Raw genomic sequence first — 17,234 nt, 5'->3', positions numbered from 1 at the left:
TTTAAACAAAGCAGATTTATTAAACATATATATTTATTAAAATACTATTTTAGTCACCGAACATATTTAGAAATTGAAAGATAAAACAATTAAATTTAGGCAAAAATATTGTAAAAAGAATTACAATATTTTTTTCAGGTTTTGTGCTTATAATTTTTCCTCCAATTAAAATAGATATTTTAAAAAATATTTTTTTTCAATGAAAATTTTCATTGCTTCAAACTTTCCCTATTCAAGACGTAGTAGTTTATAATATTTCAAGATAATACTTTTATAATAAGATAATTTGAGATAACTTTTTATAATAACAACAATAAAAACTTTATTATTAAAATAATAATTGTAAAATAATTATTAATTGTTAAATAAATTAATAATAGAAATACTACAATATAAACAACAATACTCATAATGTATTTTCATTCAGCTTTTCACTATTTCATACTGTTTTCTGTTATTAAATTTTTTGTGTTCTGATGCACATTTTATGTCTGTAAAGTGCCCTAAATTGCTACTTTTAAAGACACTTTTTAAAAATTAAGTTGTTATTAATATTAAGCTTCATTGTTATTAATTTAATTAATTATACAATTTTTTTAAATAATAACTGTAATAATGATAATTAATATTTTTTTATTGTTGTTTTTTTATTCAGCTCTTCACTGCTTTAAACTTTCAGCAAACATGAGACAGTGCTAAGCATAACGTACACCCCATTTTTAGCTATTTCTCAGTGAATATAGGCATTTAAACCAAACAGATTCATTAAATAGACATTTTTATTAAAATAATATTTTTCACCAAACATATTTAGAAATTGAAAGATATTACAATTAAATTCAAGCAAAATAATGCAAAAGAATCACAACCTACAAAATTTCGACAATGTTTTTTTTTTTTTTACACTGGATTTTTCCTTTTTTAAATTTTGTATTGAATATTTTAATATAACAAATAAATTGGGGTGTACCAGTTTTTGTAGTGTTATTGTAAGTTATTATGTTAGATAAGCTCCAGATTCGGCTGTAGTATTGACTAATCCAATGTATATGCACAAATATAATATTGTATAGCTTCCTATAAAAAGTATAAATTTAAAAGATTGATGAGGGGTGTACTCATTTAAGCCAAGCACTGTATATCATAAAAGATACAGAAGTGAAAAAAAAATCACCTTGCCTACTGCGTCCTTCTTTGATAAGTAGTATTTTTTAGCATATTTTAGTGACATTTTTTCCTATAAAGAAACATGCATCAATAAGTCTTTGATTTTTTTCTGAAAAAGCCAAGAAACAAATTGAAGCTTATCTGTCTATTTACATGAAAAGTTCCAGATGACATTTTTTTGACATTTCTTCCACTGTGTGCTTATCCCTTGCGGCAGCTGGTTAAAAAAGAAGGTGGGATTTTGACATTCAATGACAAGTTTCAAACTTGCTGCCATTTACTCCATGCAATTCCACAGATCGCTTTTGCAGATGCAGAGATTTTCCACTGAGCTGTTTTCCCCCAATCATTTTGTCATGTTTCTCCACAGATTAAGGCAACGGTCCATAGCAGGACAAATTGTGTCGGCACGGTGGAAAAAAAGATTGAGCTTGAGTCATGTGCTATCAGGCCAGGCCTTCTGTGCAGTTATGATGCTCCAGCTATATAAAATGCAGCCAATAGTTCACATTCATGCAGAAGAAATGGCAGGGCATACAGTTCATAAAACCATTCCACTGCAGATTGTTGCAGCACATTGAATGCATAAGAATGGTTTTACAGTCTGTTTACATCTTGCTTTGTATAGTGAGACACTTATATTTGAGAAACTGCAATTTGCATTTATTTTCATTACAATCAGAGTGAGAAGTGTACTTTTACAAGCAATAACACCATATCAAAGGATTAGTTCCCCCCAGAATCAAAATTATATATACATATATATATATATATAATTATTATTACTCGCTTTAATGTCGTTTCAAGACCCTACATCCAGAAAAATAACCAAAAATATTGTAAAAAAATGTGACTTCATTGTATCAACTGTAAGCACATGAAGCTCCATGAACACTTTATATTGTTGTTTGTTAAATGTTACTGTTCAGTAAATGACATTTGATTTCAATTGAAGTAGCAGGCTAATTATTAAAATTGCTTTGTTTTATAAACCACCTCATAAAATGTTATTAACGGCTGACGTTACATTATTTCACCGTTAGGTGGCAATCAGCCTTTCAGGCTAAAGGAGCAAACGCGTTTCCTGTAAGAATATTTTATATTAATATCTGCTAAAACACGTTACAGAACAGGTAAATCACACTTTAAGCCGACTTCTTTCTTTAATATGTTGTATTTCTTTATTTATACTATAGTAATGTTGTAGGGTTTGTTTTGGCTTGACCTTTATGGGGTTATTGTTTGTGAATACTTGGATGTGACAGAAATACAGGATGTTGATTTACGCCTTTCGGCCTTTTAATCTTGATATGTGAGCAAGATCCTCTGTTTTGTCATCACTTAATACTCTAAATCATGCAAGGGAAAATATTCACATACTAGTTTATAATGACGTTTTTAAATTAGCTACAGCTTTCCTTGTTTAGGAGGTCTGCTATAGTGGATAGTAAAATAAAGTGTAAGAAAGTTCCCTCACATAAGAGTTTTTCGGACTCTCCGTGTTTTTTTTATTTTTATTTACACTACTTTTCCGTCGATCTTTTGTCTAAACGCAATGTCACAGTACGCATTCATCACTGCAGTGCTAGTAATATACAATCATGTCACACTGATGCTGGTGTGATATTGCTCAAATATACATATAGTAGTCAACGATTAAAGCCATCTATAAAAGTTGTCTTAAAACTATTGAACAATCCCCATTCAATTTTGAAAATCTTTTTTTGATCCACTTCGTCTACTGTGTGTTTTTAGCATACTATACCAGTAAAATTTAACATTCATTCATATCCTGCATATATTTCACGCAGCAGATGCCCTTCCAGCTGCAACCCATCTGTGGGAAACATGTAAAGTTTAACAGTATATTTGATTTTGCTTCTAAAAGTTAAAACCATGACAAAAAATAAAATAAAAAATACATTCATTAGATTGTTCTAGCTATTGTGCATACTCACTTGAACAGAACAAGACCATGACACCAACTTCCATTACGGCTGTTTCTAAAGAATGCAATAGATGTCAACCTGTCAACCAAACTATGAACCTACCATTAGGCATGGGCCATAACGGGTTTCAAGGTATACCCCGGTTTGAAAAAGTCAAGGTTTTAAAACCACCAAACAATTATATGTAACATTTTTTTAAATGTGTTTCTTAGTTTTTTATGACAACAGTATCTGCAGTAGAAAAAATATCCAAAGATGCCTATTTTAAGTTGTAAAGAAATCTGTTTTTGAAACTAATGAAGACAGCACAAGTCAATGATTAATTTAGCCTGACATGTTTACTGTTTAAAAATTTTTAAATGTTTTTTTCAGAATGAATACATATTGTGTTCAAAGGGGAAAAAGTTTTCGTTTTTACCCAGACCTTTAAAAAGAAGTTATTTTAGAGCAGTAATCACAATACTGTAAAACCTTGATATTTTTATCCAAGATTATCATACTGTCAGAATCATATACCGGCCTGAAGAGATGAATCAAAAACACATTTTAGCTATATTTTACAAGATATGTGAAAATGAATTGGATCAGTACTTTTGGCGATGGATGTGACCAGATCACATAAACGAATATCAAGAAATAGCCTTTATTATTATGCTCTGAATAATTTTCTCCCGTCTTTTAAAGTAATTTCTACTTTGACAGTAAATCTTCTACCAAAATGACAACCTTTTTGTTTACAAGTTTTTGGGCATTCAAGTAGTTGCTGTCATGTGATCTGGGTTAAAGGATCTGGAGGCGGGAATTCTTGAAGTCAGACAGTCTCTTGTGTTATTTTCATACATATTACAAAACAAAATGTCGGGGAAATTACAGTTTTAAACCAAAAATGACCACTGTGTCAGATTAAGAAGACCTGGAGTCAGAGATTCATTTAAAGAACGTTTACTGAAGATAATTTACAGTTTCATCTGCAGAAGCCGCTTTAGTACTCAGTTCGTAGGCTGCTCTGCTTATACAATCTCAAATCAATAACAATCATAATCTAACATACGTCACTAACTGCGTCATACATATAGCTTTTTTTAAACTGATTGGTTAAAATACAGATAGACAATTTCCAAATAGGTACACAGAGGTGGGGTAGAACACATACACAAAGCACAGACTGTTTTATTTTCAAGGTTGTTTCTTGTGCTCTCAGTCATCTTATCAAAACTGGTCAAATATACATAGCAGAGCAGACTAATACAAAGACAGCTTCTCTTATAACTGAATCATTTAAAAGCATTAGTTCTGTCACACGGTATTATTCAGATCTAGAGACAGCCGTTAAAGTAGCATCAAACGTCCAGTTCCACTTGGGAGGTCTAAAATGTATGCTCTCTTTAATGGGCCTGAAGATGCTGAGAACAAATAAATTGGCCTACAGAAACAGCAATGACACACATATCATTCCAGTTTACTCTGAAAAGGGATGACACTAAGGTCAGCATATAATCTAGGCTCTTAAACACAACTCAACATTATAAATAATCATTAAGACTTAAGGAAGAATATCGGTTACTCTATCCTTCAGGAAATATCCATTCGAAAATCCAGTCCTTCGCAGAGAACATTTGTTTTCAAGTGTAATTAATTCATTTTAAATGAGAGATTTCAAGTTTTTTGTGGATATATTTATCATGTATGTGAGGAAAGTATTGCATTTTGGCAACCCCATAGGTTTCATATCTGGGTGGACTGAACCGAGCCCCTCCCTGGAGAATCATCAGACTAGTGATCAATGATTGGCTTTGCCCACATGGAAAGAACCTATATGAGGATATATGCACATATATGAAACCTATATGCAGTATATATGCACATATATGATAATATGCTGTAAATATGTGTGTATATGCCACATATAGGCAAAATTGAGGTGCATATATGTGCATATAAAGGCCATATATGTATACTGTATTGCTTCTTTATATCCACATATAAGCCCTATATGTACATACAAGATATGTCTCCTATATAGCTAATATATCTCACTTTGCCAACTGTCATACATGATAATAACAATAACCAAGAACAACAACAACAAAAGTGCAAAAACTTATGTATGTGCGTGAACACTTGAAATTGGTATCATATGTAGTTGGCATTTTATGGAATTTAACAATGGCAAATAAGTGAGAGGAGATAAAAACTGTGATGTTTTTCATATTTTCCTGAATCATTTACAAGGTCAATTCTTTCTCTAAGGTTGTGGAAAAGAGCGAAATGTATAACACAATAGTTTGTCTTTTTTTTATTTTGTCAATCAAGCCTTTTTTCCAATTTCAAGTCACTTCCATATTCATCCCACATGGAAAGAACCTACATAAACATATATGTTTTAATATAGGTTTTGATATAGGTTTTGAATATATGTGACATATATAAAATTGGCCGTTTTCCAATATTATATGTACAGATATGTGCACATATATGTACATTTATGTACATATAATTTAGGAAAATTAAGCCAATTTTGTATATGTCACATGTTCAAAACCTATATCAAAACCTATATTAAAACATATGTTCATATAAGTTCTTTCCGTGTGGGTGGCTTCTTTGCTAGAAAGCAGACCTTCGTTCAGTAGATCTGCCGTATCGACATTACATTGTTACCCGTTCAAAATGAACTATATGAGTGACAAGTCTTAGGTATTATATAGTCTTTGCCATAGTTTCAGTTGCAGAAAAAAAGGTCAGCCTGACAACGTGTCCTGACGACACAGGTTGCGACAATGCGACAGATGATAAAAGCTATCTTTTCCTTGTTAAAAGGAGTTTTATCCTAACAATCCATGATGGCATGCACAGAATTATTATTTCAGAAATGGTTTCTATGATTTTACAGCTGAACAACAGCATAAACTACTATGACAATGATCTTCTCAGGTGTTGGTTATGTGCTCAGTAACCTATCGAATGCTACTAATGTGACTGTGAACACCATTTACATGACGTTTACTGCCCTACTGAAAGCACTGGTAAATAAACATGAACATTAGAGCACTGAAAAATATTTATTGAATTTGCAAACAATTTATATGGGCTGAATTTAAACAAGCAAATTTAGTAATATTCAACTTGTTTATTTGTTTGTTTATTTAAATTAAACTACTTACCTTATACGAATTTTGTAAATCCAATGAATAATTTTTTTTCAGTGAACTGTGAATAGGATAGTATTAATAATATTAGTTTTTGTAAAATGTTAAACTTTACATTTATGTTGGAATTGCAGTTCACAATTCTGCTCTTCTCTGTGTCTGTGGTATTTAAATGTTTCTGTCTTATTTGCACAGCCAAATTGCTTGCATCACATGGTGTTAGGACACGATGTGAGAATGAGTCACTTAACAGCTACACTTTGTTTTGGATTAATTATTTCAAGATAGTTAAACATTTCACCTGTGTTTTGTCGGCATTGGCATTATTTGTTTTTCCTTTTTATTCTTCTTCTTATTAATTATTTATTTGTAATGACCAAAAACAAAATAACCAAAGTGTAAAAAAATGAGTATGTTTATGGTCCTCATAGTTCTAAATGTCCTTGAACAGCCTGAGCATGTGGAGATGTAGACAGCAGCAGACATCTCTCATTTCTCTGCAGTCAAACAGGCTGCATTGTGATTAATTACAGTATATTATGCTCATTCATGCAGACACATGAACACACACACACATAGACAGAAGGCTCTTTGCTGTGAAGGAAGACAAGTGTTTGTTGGGCTGAGCTTAAATGACAAAGGGGCCTGAACTGCACACTCAGCACTTTGCTTTGAGAAAAGGTCAGTGTGAAATATCTGATGCATCTTTATTACAGTGAAATATTACAGCTTATTTTTGCACACTCAGTTCTTGCTTGAAAAAAAAGAAGGTTTACCATCACAGATGAGTTTGTCTTTTTTATTATGAATTAATTTTAAAGTTTTTAGATGTAAAGTTCTTAAGACATAAAAGACTTGGTTAAGGTTTTTATCTGTCAAAATCCTTTGCTTATAATGGGGTAACTCTCAACTACAAGTTACATTTTACTACGCTTAAAAAATGCAAAGAAAATCAAGCTTATAGGAAAAAGCATATACTACATTGACCACAAGTTAAATCAGTTATTAATATTACATCCATCCTCTTATTTGTGCATGCAATTAGGATATCTTTTAATGACAACTCAGCCAAATATGCTTGTTCCTTTGGGCATGATTAATTTTATCACAAATCATAAACTCGAAGCACAACTATGCATTATGCTTTCAGAATTTGTATATATATAATAATGATATATCATTTATTTTTTCTTTATTGATATGGTGTTGTTATTATTATTATTTAACTTGAATATTTGTTTTACTATAGATTTTGTTTGAGAATGCAAGATACGTTATGGGAATAATGTTTGTTTAAATGTATGCTTGAATGTTTAATAGATTTATTCTTAGTTATAAGTGGAAAATGTCTAACTTTAGACCGTATGAAATTCTTTTACAGAACTGTCACACTTTCCTGTGTACTAGGCTCATACACTGATGGATACTAACCAGCAGGAGGCGACAGAGGCCCAACAAACCTCCACTGACCCACAGGTAATGTGAGACTTGTGTGCATCTGTTGTCTTTGCATGAGCTCCGTTCTGTCTGTCACTGTTTGTCTCAGTGTGTGATCCAGCAGCCCCAACAGACTGTAACTGAGAGAGACACTCTGAATCACACTCTCTCTCAATCCTAATTAAGGTGAGCTCAACTATAAACTTCATCATTGAATGGACAGTAAAAATTAATCTGAAGCTATATTAAGATATGCTTCCGCTATTATTACAGTTCATACTGTAATGTTGTGATATACAAATTTGTTAATGTGATTTAAAGGTGAATTTTCAGCAACATTACTCCAGTCTTGAGTGTTACATGATCATTGAGAAACACACACACACACACACACACACACACACACACACATATATATATATATATATATATATATATATATATATATATATATATATATATATATATATATATATATATATATATATATACAGTTGAAGTCAGAATTATTAGCCCCCTTCACATTTTTTTCTTCTTTTTAAAATATTTTTCACAATATGTTAGATAATATTTTTTCTTCTGGAGAAAGTCTTATTTGTTTCATTTCGGCTAGAATAAAAGCAGTTATTCATTTTTTAAACGCCATTTTAGGGACAAAATTATTAGCCCCTTTAAGCTATATTTTTTCTCGATAATTTACTAAACAAACCACTGTTATACAAAAACTTGCCTAATTACCCCTACCTGCCAAGTTAACCTAATTAACCTAGTTAAGCCTTTAAATGTTACTTTAAGCTTTACTTACTTTAAGAGTTATTAAAACTATTATGATTAGAAATGTGTTGAAAAAATCTGCTCTCCGTTAAACAGAAATTGAGGAAAAAATAAACAAGCGGTCTAATAATTCAGGGGGGCTAATAATTCTGACTTCAACTGTATATATATACACGTATATGGTAGCAATGTCGCTGATTCAAGCCTCAACTGGGTCAATTGGCATTTCTGCGTAGAGTTTGCATTTTCTCAAAGTGTTTGCGTAGTTTTTCTCCGGGTGCTCCGGTTTCCCCCACAGTCCAAAGACATGCGCAATAGGGAAATTGGGTAAACTAAATTGTCCGTATAGTGTGTATGTGTGTGTGTGAGAGAATGAGAGTGTATGGGTGTTTCCCATTGATGGGTTGCAGCTTTTTGGACTGTTATGGTTATTTTTCTCCCAATTTCTGTTTAATGGAGGTAAGATTTTTTTCAACACATTTCTATCTATCTATCTATCTATCTATCTATCTATCTATCTATCTATCTATCTATCTATCTATCTATCTATCTATCTATCTATCTATCTATCTATCTATCTATCTATCTATCTATCTATCTACCTATATGATCATAAAATTAATCAAGAAACATATTATGATCAGTGTTAAAAACAGCTAGACTGCTTCATATTTTCCAAAAATATTTTTTTTTTACTAATGTAGGACCTATTAAATTGTTCAAAAGTTAAGAGATTTATAATGTAAATCTAATTTATTTATAAAAGAAATACATTTATAGTAAATTTAATTTAAAAATAAATATTTAAAAAACTGTATAATATATATGTTTCTAAGCACAAAGTTATATTCATAAGAAAATCATGTATGAATGATTTCTAAATAAGGGAGTAAGCTTAAGGAAAATGAATAAATGGATCATGTGGCACTGAAGACTGGAGTAATGATACTAAAAAAATTCACTGGAAAAAAATGAAATTTTAAACATTATTTTAAACTGTGATATCATTTCACAGTTACAGCTTTTACTGTATATTTGATCAAATAAACGCAGTCTTGGTGAGCAGAATATATTTCTTATAAAAACATAAAAAACTGATCCCAAACTTTTGGCCAGTAGTGTCAATACGCATTGATGAATTAAAAAAGCTAAAAAAAAAAACCCAGCAAATCTATAAATCTACTTCTCATCACCCAAGGGAGAGAATCATTTCACCTAGATGCCCTGATCTGATATGAAACGCTCCATGAAATTCAGATTTGTAATATCCGTAATACATACGCAGAAACGCACACACACACAAACTGGTTTTCTGCCTCCACCTTGCCCTCCTCTCTATTTCACCAACCCTCTCCATCAATTTCTGTCGGTTAGCTGCCAAAAAGAAGGATATGCTCAGGAATTAACTCTTTTTTTTTTCTTTTTCTGAACCCTTCCCTTCCAGCATGTTTGGATTTTCTCTGTTTGATCTGGACTGTTAAATAAGACGAATGCTATTAGAAATTCATGGCTGTGCCGTGCCATCAATAAATGATTAGTTTGCAGTGCTTGCCAGTGATTGATTGGCTGGGCAGGGGATGTATTGGAACCAGACTCATTCAATGCCACGGCGAGTCGCTGGGGAACGGCTTAGCTTATCAGTGCCCAAACAACTTAAAGCGGTGTTTGTTAAGAAAGGGAGAAAAAAATGAAAAGACAGAGCGAGCTAAGATTTAAAGACTACTGAGTTAATTGCAATTATTTGCTTGGATTTGATAGGTTTGACATTCAGAATACATAATTGTGTCTTTTTTTTATACCAAAACTTCATTTGTTTCATCAGAAATCCAATACAGTACTGTCATATTTGAAGTAGCACTATTTCATTCATTCATTTTCCTTCAGCTTAGTCCTTTTATTTATCAGGGGTTGCCACAGTTGAAAGAACCACCAACTTATTTAGCACGTTTTACACAGCGGATGCCCTTCCAACTGCAACCGAGTACTGGGAAATATCCATACAGACTCATTCACACACATACACTATGGGCAATTTAGTTTATTCAATTCAGCTGTACCGCATGTCTTTGGACTGTGGGGAAAACCGGCGCACCCAGAGGAAACCCACATGAACACGGGGAGAACATGCAAACTCCACATTGAAATGCCAACTGATCCAGGTGGGACTCAAACCAGCGACCTTACTGCTGTGAGGCGACAGTGCTAACCACTGAGCCACCATGTCACCCACTATTTCAAAAACTGATTTTAGTTTAAATATTTGTTTGAATATTTTTTTTGATTTTTCTTAAACTTTTCATGAATGAAATTCTTGTTTATTTCTTTAAATCAGTCAATCAATTAATCAACATTATTTTACTCACCATAAACCAGCTTAAAAATACTTTAATACTTAATAATTTTGGTTTGTTAGTGGCTAAATTGAGTACAAAAAGTAGTGCTATATTGTTTGTTTAAAGACAGTTGGTCTGAAACACTGTGATGTATAGTTAAACAAGATAAAACTGTCATAAAATAAATCCATAGCAGGTAATTTTTCTGCATTTGTCCAACAAAACATGGGGTTTGTGTTTAACCTGAAAGTTTTTAAATCCAAAATTCAGTTTATTCTGTTTAACACAAGTACAAGTTGCTCATTAGCACCACCTGGCAACTCAAAGTTGCTACTACAGTACAACTATCAACTGTTATAATAAACTAAAATAAATATGCTCAACACGTGACTCAACAACAAATATATGAACTGCAGTAAAAACACTTTCAGAAAAGGTGTATGATTACTGCCACTGGGATGGTTGCTTTAGAAAATGGTACACATACCTAGAGGGTCCATATTGGTATCTTAAAGGTATCTAAAAAGTACATAAAGTATACTTCTTCATTCATTCATTCATTCTTTCATTCATTCATTCATTCTTTCATTCATTTTCTTTTCGGCTTAGTCCCTTTTTTAATCTGGGGTCGCCACAGCGGAACGAACCGCCAACTTATTTAGCATTTGTTTTACTCAGCGGATGCCCTTCCAGCTGCAACCCATCTCTGGAAAACACCCATACACACATTCACAATTATACACTACAGACAATTTAGTCTACCCAGTTCACCTGTAATGCATGTCTTTGGACTGTGGGGGAAACCAGAACACCGGGAGAAAACCCACGCAAACATGGGGAGAACGTGCAAACTCCTCCCAGAAACAGCATTTGACCCAGCCGAGGCCTGAACCAGCGACTTTATTGCTGTGAGGCGACAGCACTACCTCTTGTGCCACTGCGTCGCCCACTATACCTCTTCATATTTTTAGGACATATTGAGTACATTTGAAGTACCAATATGAACCCTATAGGTATCAATGTGTAGCCTACTTTTGTAAAGAAACCACCCGCTTTCTTACATTTATCCCTGAGTGTTCTGGAGTTCACTGGTTAAAGCAAGAAAATCTTAGCACTTACATGAATTTGAGATTTTTGTTCATTTGTGAGACGTTCCTTGTTTTGTAAGTAATTGACAGAAAGCTTAAGATAACATTAATATTTAATGTCCATTCCTTTCGTTTAACTGGCGTATAATAAAAAAGGGTTTTCAAGCATCATATTTCTTTATATTTTTTAAACATTTATTGTACATGGGTTTATTTTTAAAAATACAAAGAAAAAAAATCACCATTGGTTTCATTATGATTAACAAAAGGCAAACAATTAATTATATACAAAAATGTCTAGCATATTATGTACCATTTCAAGTACCACAGTGCAGTCAAACAATGCTAATTAATTGTCATTTCAAATCTTTATATACCTTGCCACTATTCTTCAAACCACTACCTGTCTGTCAGCAAGAGGATTTTAATGTGTACAGATATGTACAGATCTGAATTGTTTAATTTTTACGTATATCTGTTACACTGAATAACAAAAGAATATTTATTTTCACCAGCATTTTGTACATTTTTTATTTTCACAAAGGTTATTTGAAACATTAAACTAGTCACTTTAAGCAAATTTAGTCTCTTTTCTGCTTATAAAATAATATGCATTTTCAGTTTGATGTAGTCTCGTAGACTCCACATACTCCCAAGTTCAATGCCAAGACTGAGACGAGAGCAGCCAAGCAGCTGAAACAAGTCTCCAAAACTGCCTGTCTGCACTCATCAGGGGGGCAGATATACATGCTAACGGGATGAGTATGTGTGTGTGAACACCTTTAAGCACCGATGCTAATTCACAGGCTCGCAGACACTGCTTTAGACAGACGGCAAGAAAATCAGTGCTGCGAAGCGAATATTTTAGCTCTGCTCTAGCTCAGATAGAGTCATAAATTAATTCAGCACTTACAGGGAGTCCTCTCAACCTTGCCAGAGTCTTGCTTTTTAGTATTTCTCCCTCTTTCATTTTATATGGGGTGTGGAGACCACCGTAAATCATTCATCTCATCATAACTAGATCAGACAGACGATTGTTTGGGTCATACAGTGAATCTTTGTCTTAAAAAAAGGCTCATGTGCTGATCAGACTGCACTGCTATTTCCAACGGCAATGCAAATCAGTGCTTTTTCTGATGGATGTTTGGACATTTGCATTTTTGGTGTTCTGAAAAGTCAGTTTGTATGATGGATTCATCGAGGGAGGCTTTAAAGATGTTGTTCTGCATATTGCCTCTGTCCAGACTCCTATATGTGTTTAAAGCAATGACATCATGGTGATGAAGCCTTATATTGTGTTGTAGGTCAGTTTGATCCATAAAAAATCGAATCTTCAGAAATGTATGCCTAAAAATCTTCAAAAATACATGTACAATATTTAGTAAATGTAAATAAGCTTTAATATATCACTTAGCATGCTGTCTCGATTTAAACGAGCCCAAACACAACAGCACTATAAAAAACCTTTTGGGGAATGAAAAAAATTGTATGGATATTAAAGTTTCTTCAAGGAACCATTGCTGCCAATTAAGAACCTTTATTTTGTAATAGTGAACTGTTAAGAGCTAAAAGACAAACATAATTCAGTCATGTTGAATTAATGATGTGCTGTTTTTTTCCAGTATCATTTAAAAGTTCACACAAGTTCACATAAATACACATAAACTGGATCACAGGTGTGAAGGGTGGTATGGGAAATTTAGGCCCAATCTCAATACTACCCCTTATCCCTTCCTCTTACCCGTGAAGGGGTAGGGGTGTCCCAATTTTCTTTACCTTGAAGGTGTAGAGCTAAGGGGAGGGGCTGGATAGCTCTCGAAACTGAAATGTTTTAGGACCACACTCGAAACCAAGGGGTACGAAAATTTCCAAGAATACACCAGCTACAATGGCAGCATGGCTGCACACAGAAGTAAATAGATGAACAAATAAATTTTTGTCATTACTACAAATTTTTACAACAAACAAGCATATGTTTTAATACAGCCGCAACGGTGTTCGTGGTTACCGTCATGCTTTTTAAAAAAACGATTAAAAAGATACATTTCGCTATCTATAATCTATAATAATAACTCCTGTATAGTGTTTCGACAACATACTTTCACATCTGTCACTTGATGACACTCAAATGACTTGTCAGAAAAGAGTAGCGACTGGGAATGACCTTTTCACGGTGTTTGTTTTCCACGGTTTAAATGCACAGTACAGTTGTGATCTTATCGATGCATTATATCGTCATGATAACGATGATATCTCTGCCTTTAGAGATTTCCTGATAATCAATACCAAAACATATTATATAAAGTAGATCTAAAAAAATAACTTTATATATAAGATTACTTTATATAAGATAAAAATCTTATATAAAGGAAGACATCGCAATGACATGATTACCTGTGCAGGTGTAGCGCTGTCCCGTTTCTTAGGGGTAAAATTTGAAGCCCTTCCCCTTCACACTTCACCCCTTCACAGGGATAACAAAAAATAGAATTGAGTATAGGCCTTAGACAGTTTTGCCACAGGTCCAAGCATGATCGTTTGCTGGGAATCAAACCTTTGCTTTTGGGATTGCTAGCCGTATATATAAAAAAATAAACGCAAATATAAAAAATACTACAATAATGCTGGCTAAATTACATAAAAAAACAGCATAAAAGGTGAAAAAAGTTCTCATAATAAATAAAAAAAGAGCTCATAATAAACATTTTGGACAGACTGTTTTTAATCTTTTTTATGGATTTTCCAGAACTGTATGATCCATTTAAAAGCTCACGAATTAATACAAATTCCAGAGCATAGAAGCTTGAGAGCACACATGTTAGTTTGCCAGGTAAAAATGCAAATAAGTGCAAAAAGTCTGTTATGTTTTATAATGGACTTTGTGGAGGCTTCCGCTGAGTGCAGAGTGGTTCTTTGCCTCCATGTTGTGCATTTAAAATCGGAAGACAAGCTATTGATTATCCCTTACATACATATATATGGCTGCACAATATGATGTTTCAGTATAGCTATTGCAATGTGCACTTTCGCAATAGTCGCAGCGCATAATGTGCAATGTTGAATTTATACAATGGGATTATAGTTTACCAGGAGCCACAGTTCAGAACGAAGATTTTTGGATTCACTGAAGAGTTTAACTATAATGGAGTGAAGGTTTATCGTTTCCTTTTTTTTAAGGCCAGTGACTGTGTAAGCCATGGGTGCCCAAGCTTAATCCTGGAGTGCCAGTGTCCAGCAAAGTTTAGCTCCAACCACAATCAGACACACCTGGGCTAGCAACTTAAGCTTTTACTAAGCTTTCTAAAAACATTATTGCAGAAGTGTTGAGGCAAGATGAGCTAAAACCTGCAGGACACTGGCCCTCCAGGACCGAGTTTGGACACCCCTGGTGTAAGCATTCAGGCATGACAATTTAAATTATTCAGGCACATGAAATTTAAATGTTTGTAACTCTAATAAAGATGCATTCATTGAATTATTTAATCAATAAATACTATGTGGTGTTTTTTTTTTTTTTTTTTTTTTTTTTTTACATTTAATTCTTACCTGCATAATTAGCATTAGTAATGTACCTGAATACTGTGACGTAAAATATTTAATTTATATCTTCCCAACAATAATGGCAGCTAGCTGTCTGCCAGTCTCATATAGTCGCCCACTAAAGCTAAGCAGGGTTGCGCCCAGCCAGTACCTGGAAGGGAGACCAGAAGGGAAAGCTAGGTTGCTGCCGGAAGTGGTGGTGGTGTAAGTGAGGCCAGCAGATGGCGCCCAATCTGCAGTCTGTGTGGGTCTTAATGCTCCAGTATAGTGACAGGGACTTTATACTGCTCATTGAGCGTCGTCTTTCGGATGAGACGTTAAACCGAAGTCCTGACTCTCTGTGGTCATTAAAAATCCCAGGATGTCCTTCGAAAAAGATTATTTGGCATCCTGGCCAAATCTGCCCACTGGCCTCTATCCATCAAGGCCTCCTAACCCTCCCCAAATCATAATTGGATTCATCACTCCGTCTCCTCTCCACCAATCAGCTGGTGTGTGGTATGGTGTTAAACGGCTGCCGTCGCATCATCCAGGTGGATGGTGTACACTGGTAGTGGATGAGGTGATTCCCCTCTATGTGTAAAGCACTTGGAGTGCCCAGAAAAGCGCTATATAAATCGAAGGAATAATTATTGTTCTAATCCAGAATAATCCCCATAATCTTCTAGAATAATGTGAATCAGTCTAAATTAATGATTTTTTTTTTTCAAATAGGCTATCTGGTGAAATTGTATTCATATCGCAATACAAATCAGCAAAAAAAAAAACATTGCAATGTAAAAAAAAATTCCAATATTAGAATATATATTGAATTTCATTTTCTCTTTTAAATATTTCCCAAATTATGTGTTACAGAGCAAGACAATTTTCACAATATTTCCGAAAATATTATTTCATCTAGAGAAATTCTTATTTGTTTTATTTCGGTTAGAATGAAAGCAGTTTTTAATTTTTTGAAAGCCATTTTAAGGTCAAAATTATTATCTATAAGCTATTTTTTTTCTCGATTGTCTAAAGAATAAATCATTGTTTTGACATGCATTGACTTGCCTAATTTACCCTAACATGCCCAGTTAACCCAATTAACCTATTTAAGCCTTTAAATGTCACTTTAAGTTAAAACTAGTGTCTCGAAAAATATCTAGTAAAATATTATTTACTGTCATCATGGCAAATATCAAAGAAATCAGTTATTAGAAATTAGTTATTAAATGTGTTGATTTTTTTGTGTTGAAGATTTGAAATCTTCTCTATCTTAAACAAAAATAAGGGAAAAATTAACAGGGGGCTAATAATTCAGACCTTAACTGTATATGTATATAATTTTTGACATAAAAATATCGGTAATGATGTCAATATTTCACACTACATCTAATGCACAAACTGCTTCCACTTTGAAAGCGGCCACCATGCACCGATTTCACTGCTTATCGAGTCTTGTGTGAAATGGCCTTTACAGTCAGTTTGACCCATACCATAAAAATTGTAGACCCAAAATCCAAACATGCTATAAGGGTTAATTTAACCTTGGCCCAGTACATATTTGCCTCCCTTACACACATCAGCCAAATGTCAGTGCTCCAAATGCACCTCATATAAGCTCATGATTGACATGGTGTGATGCTGGTCTTGAAATTCCTATTAAACTCACTCACATATTCAGCCACCCGTCAGCATCAGTGTCAGGGCCACTTTACCGGGACCGCAGCCAGAGTCAGCGTGGCAGCAGAGGTCAAACATCTCTCCCTCCTGCTCACCCAAATCGCATTTCCAACACCCGCTGTTGAGGAAATTAGA

At 33.6% G+C, this 17,234-nt stretch overlaps 1 long non-coding RNA gene across 10 annotated transcripts in view; it reads left to right on the top strand.

Moving 5' to 3' along the window:
• Positions 1-2,205: 2,205 nt before the first annotated feature.
• The window catches only part of LOC141379295 (uncharacterized), an 85,134-nt gene continuing 70,105 nt past the window's right edge, over positions 2,206-17,234 (top strand). For 5 of the 10 annotated variants that reach the window (XR_015518537.1, XR_015518541.1, XR_015518540.1 and 2 more), the window contains exons 1-3: positions 2,206-2,300; positions 6,821-6,946; positions 7,647-7,741. This is a non-coding gene — a long non-coding RNA (uncharacterized LOC141379295). The remainder of the gene's footprint in view (positions 2,301-6,820; positions 6,947-7,646; positions 7,742-17,234) is intronic. The other 5 variants (XR_015518538.1, XR_015518543.1, XR_015518542.1 and 2 more) reach the window with 1 other exon arrangement.

The sequence above is a fragment of the Danio rerio genome, chromosome 20, assembly GCF_052040795.2.
Source record: "Danio rerio strain M-AB ecotype USA chromosome 20, GRCz13ab, whole genome shotgun sequence".
In the NCBI taxonomy this organism is placed as follows: Eukaryota; Metazoa; Chordata; class Actinopteri; order Cypriniformes; family Danionidae; genus Danio; species Danio rerio.
This window is presented reverse-complemented; position numbering and strand designations above follow the sequence as displayed.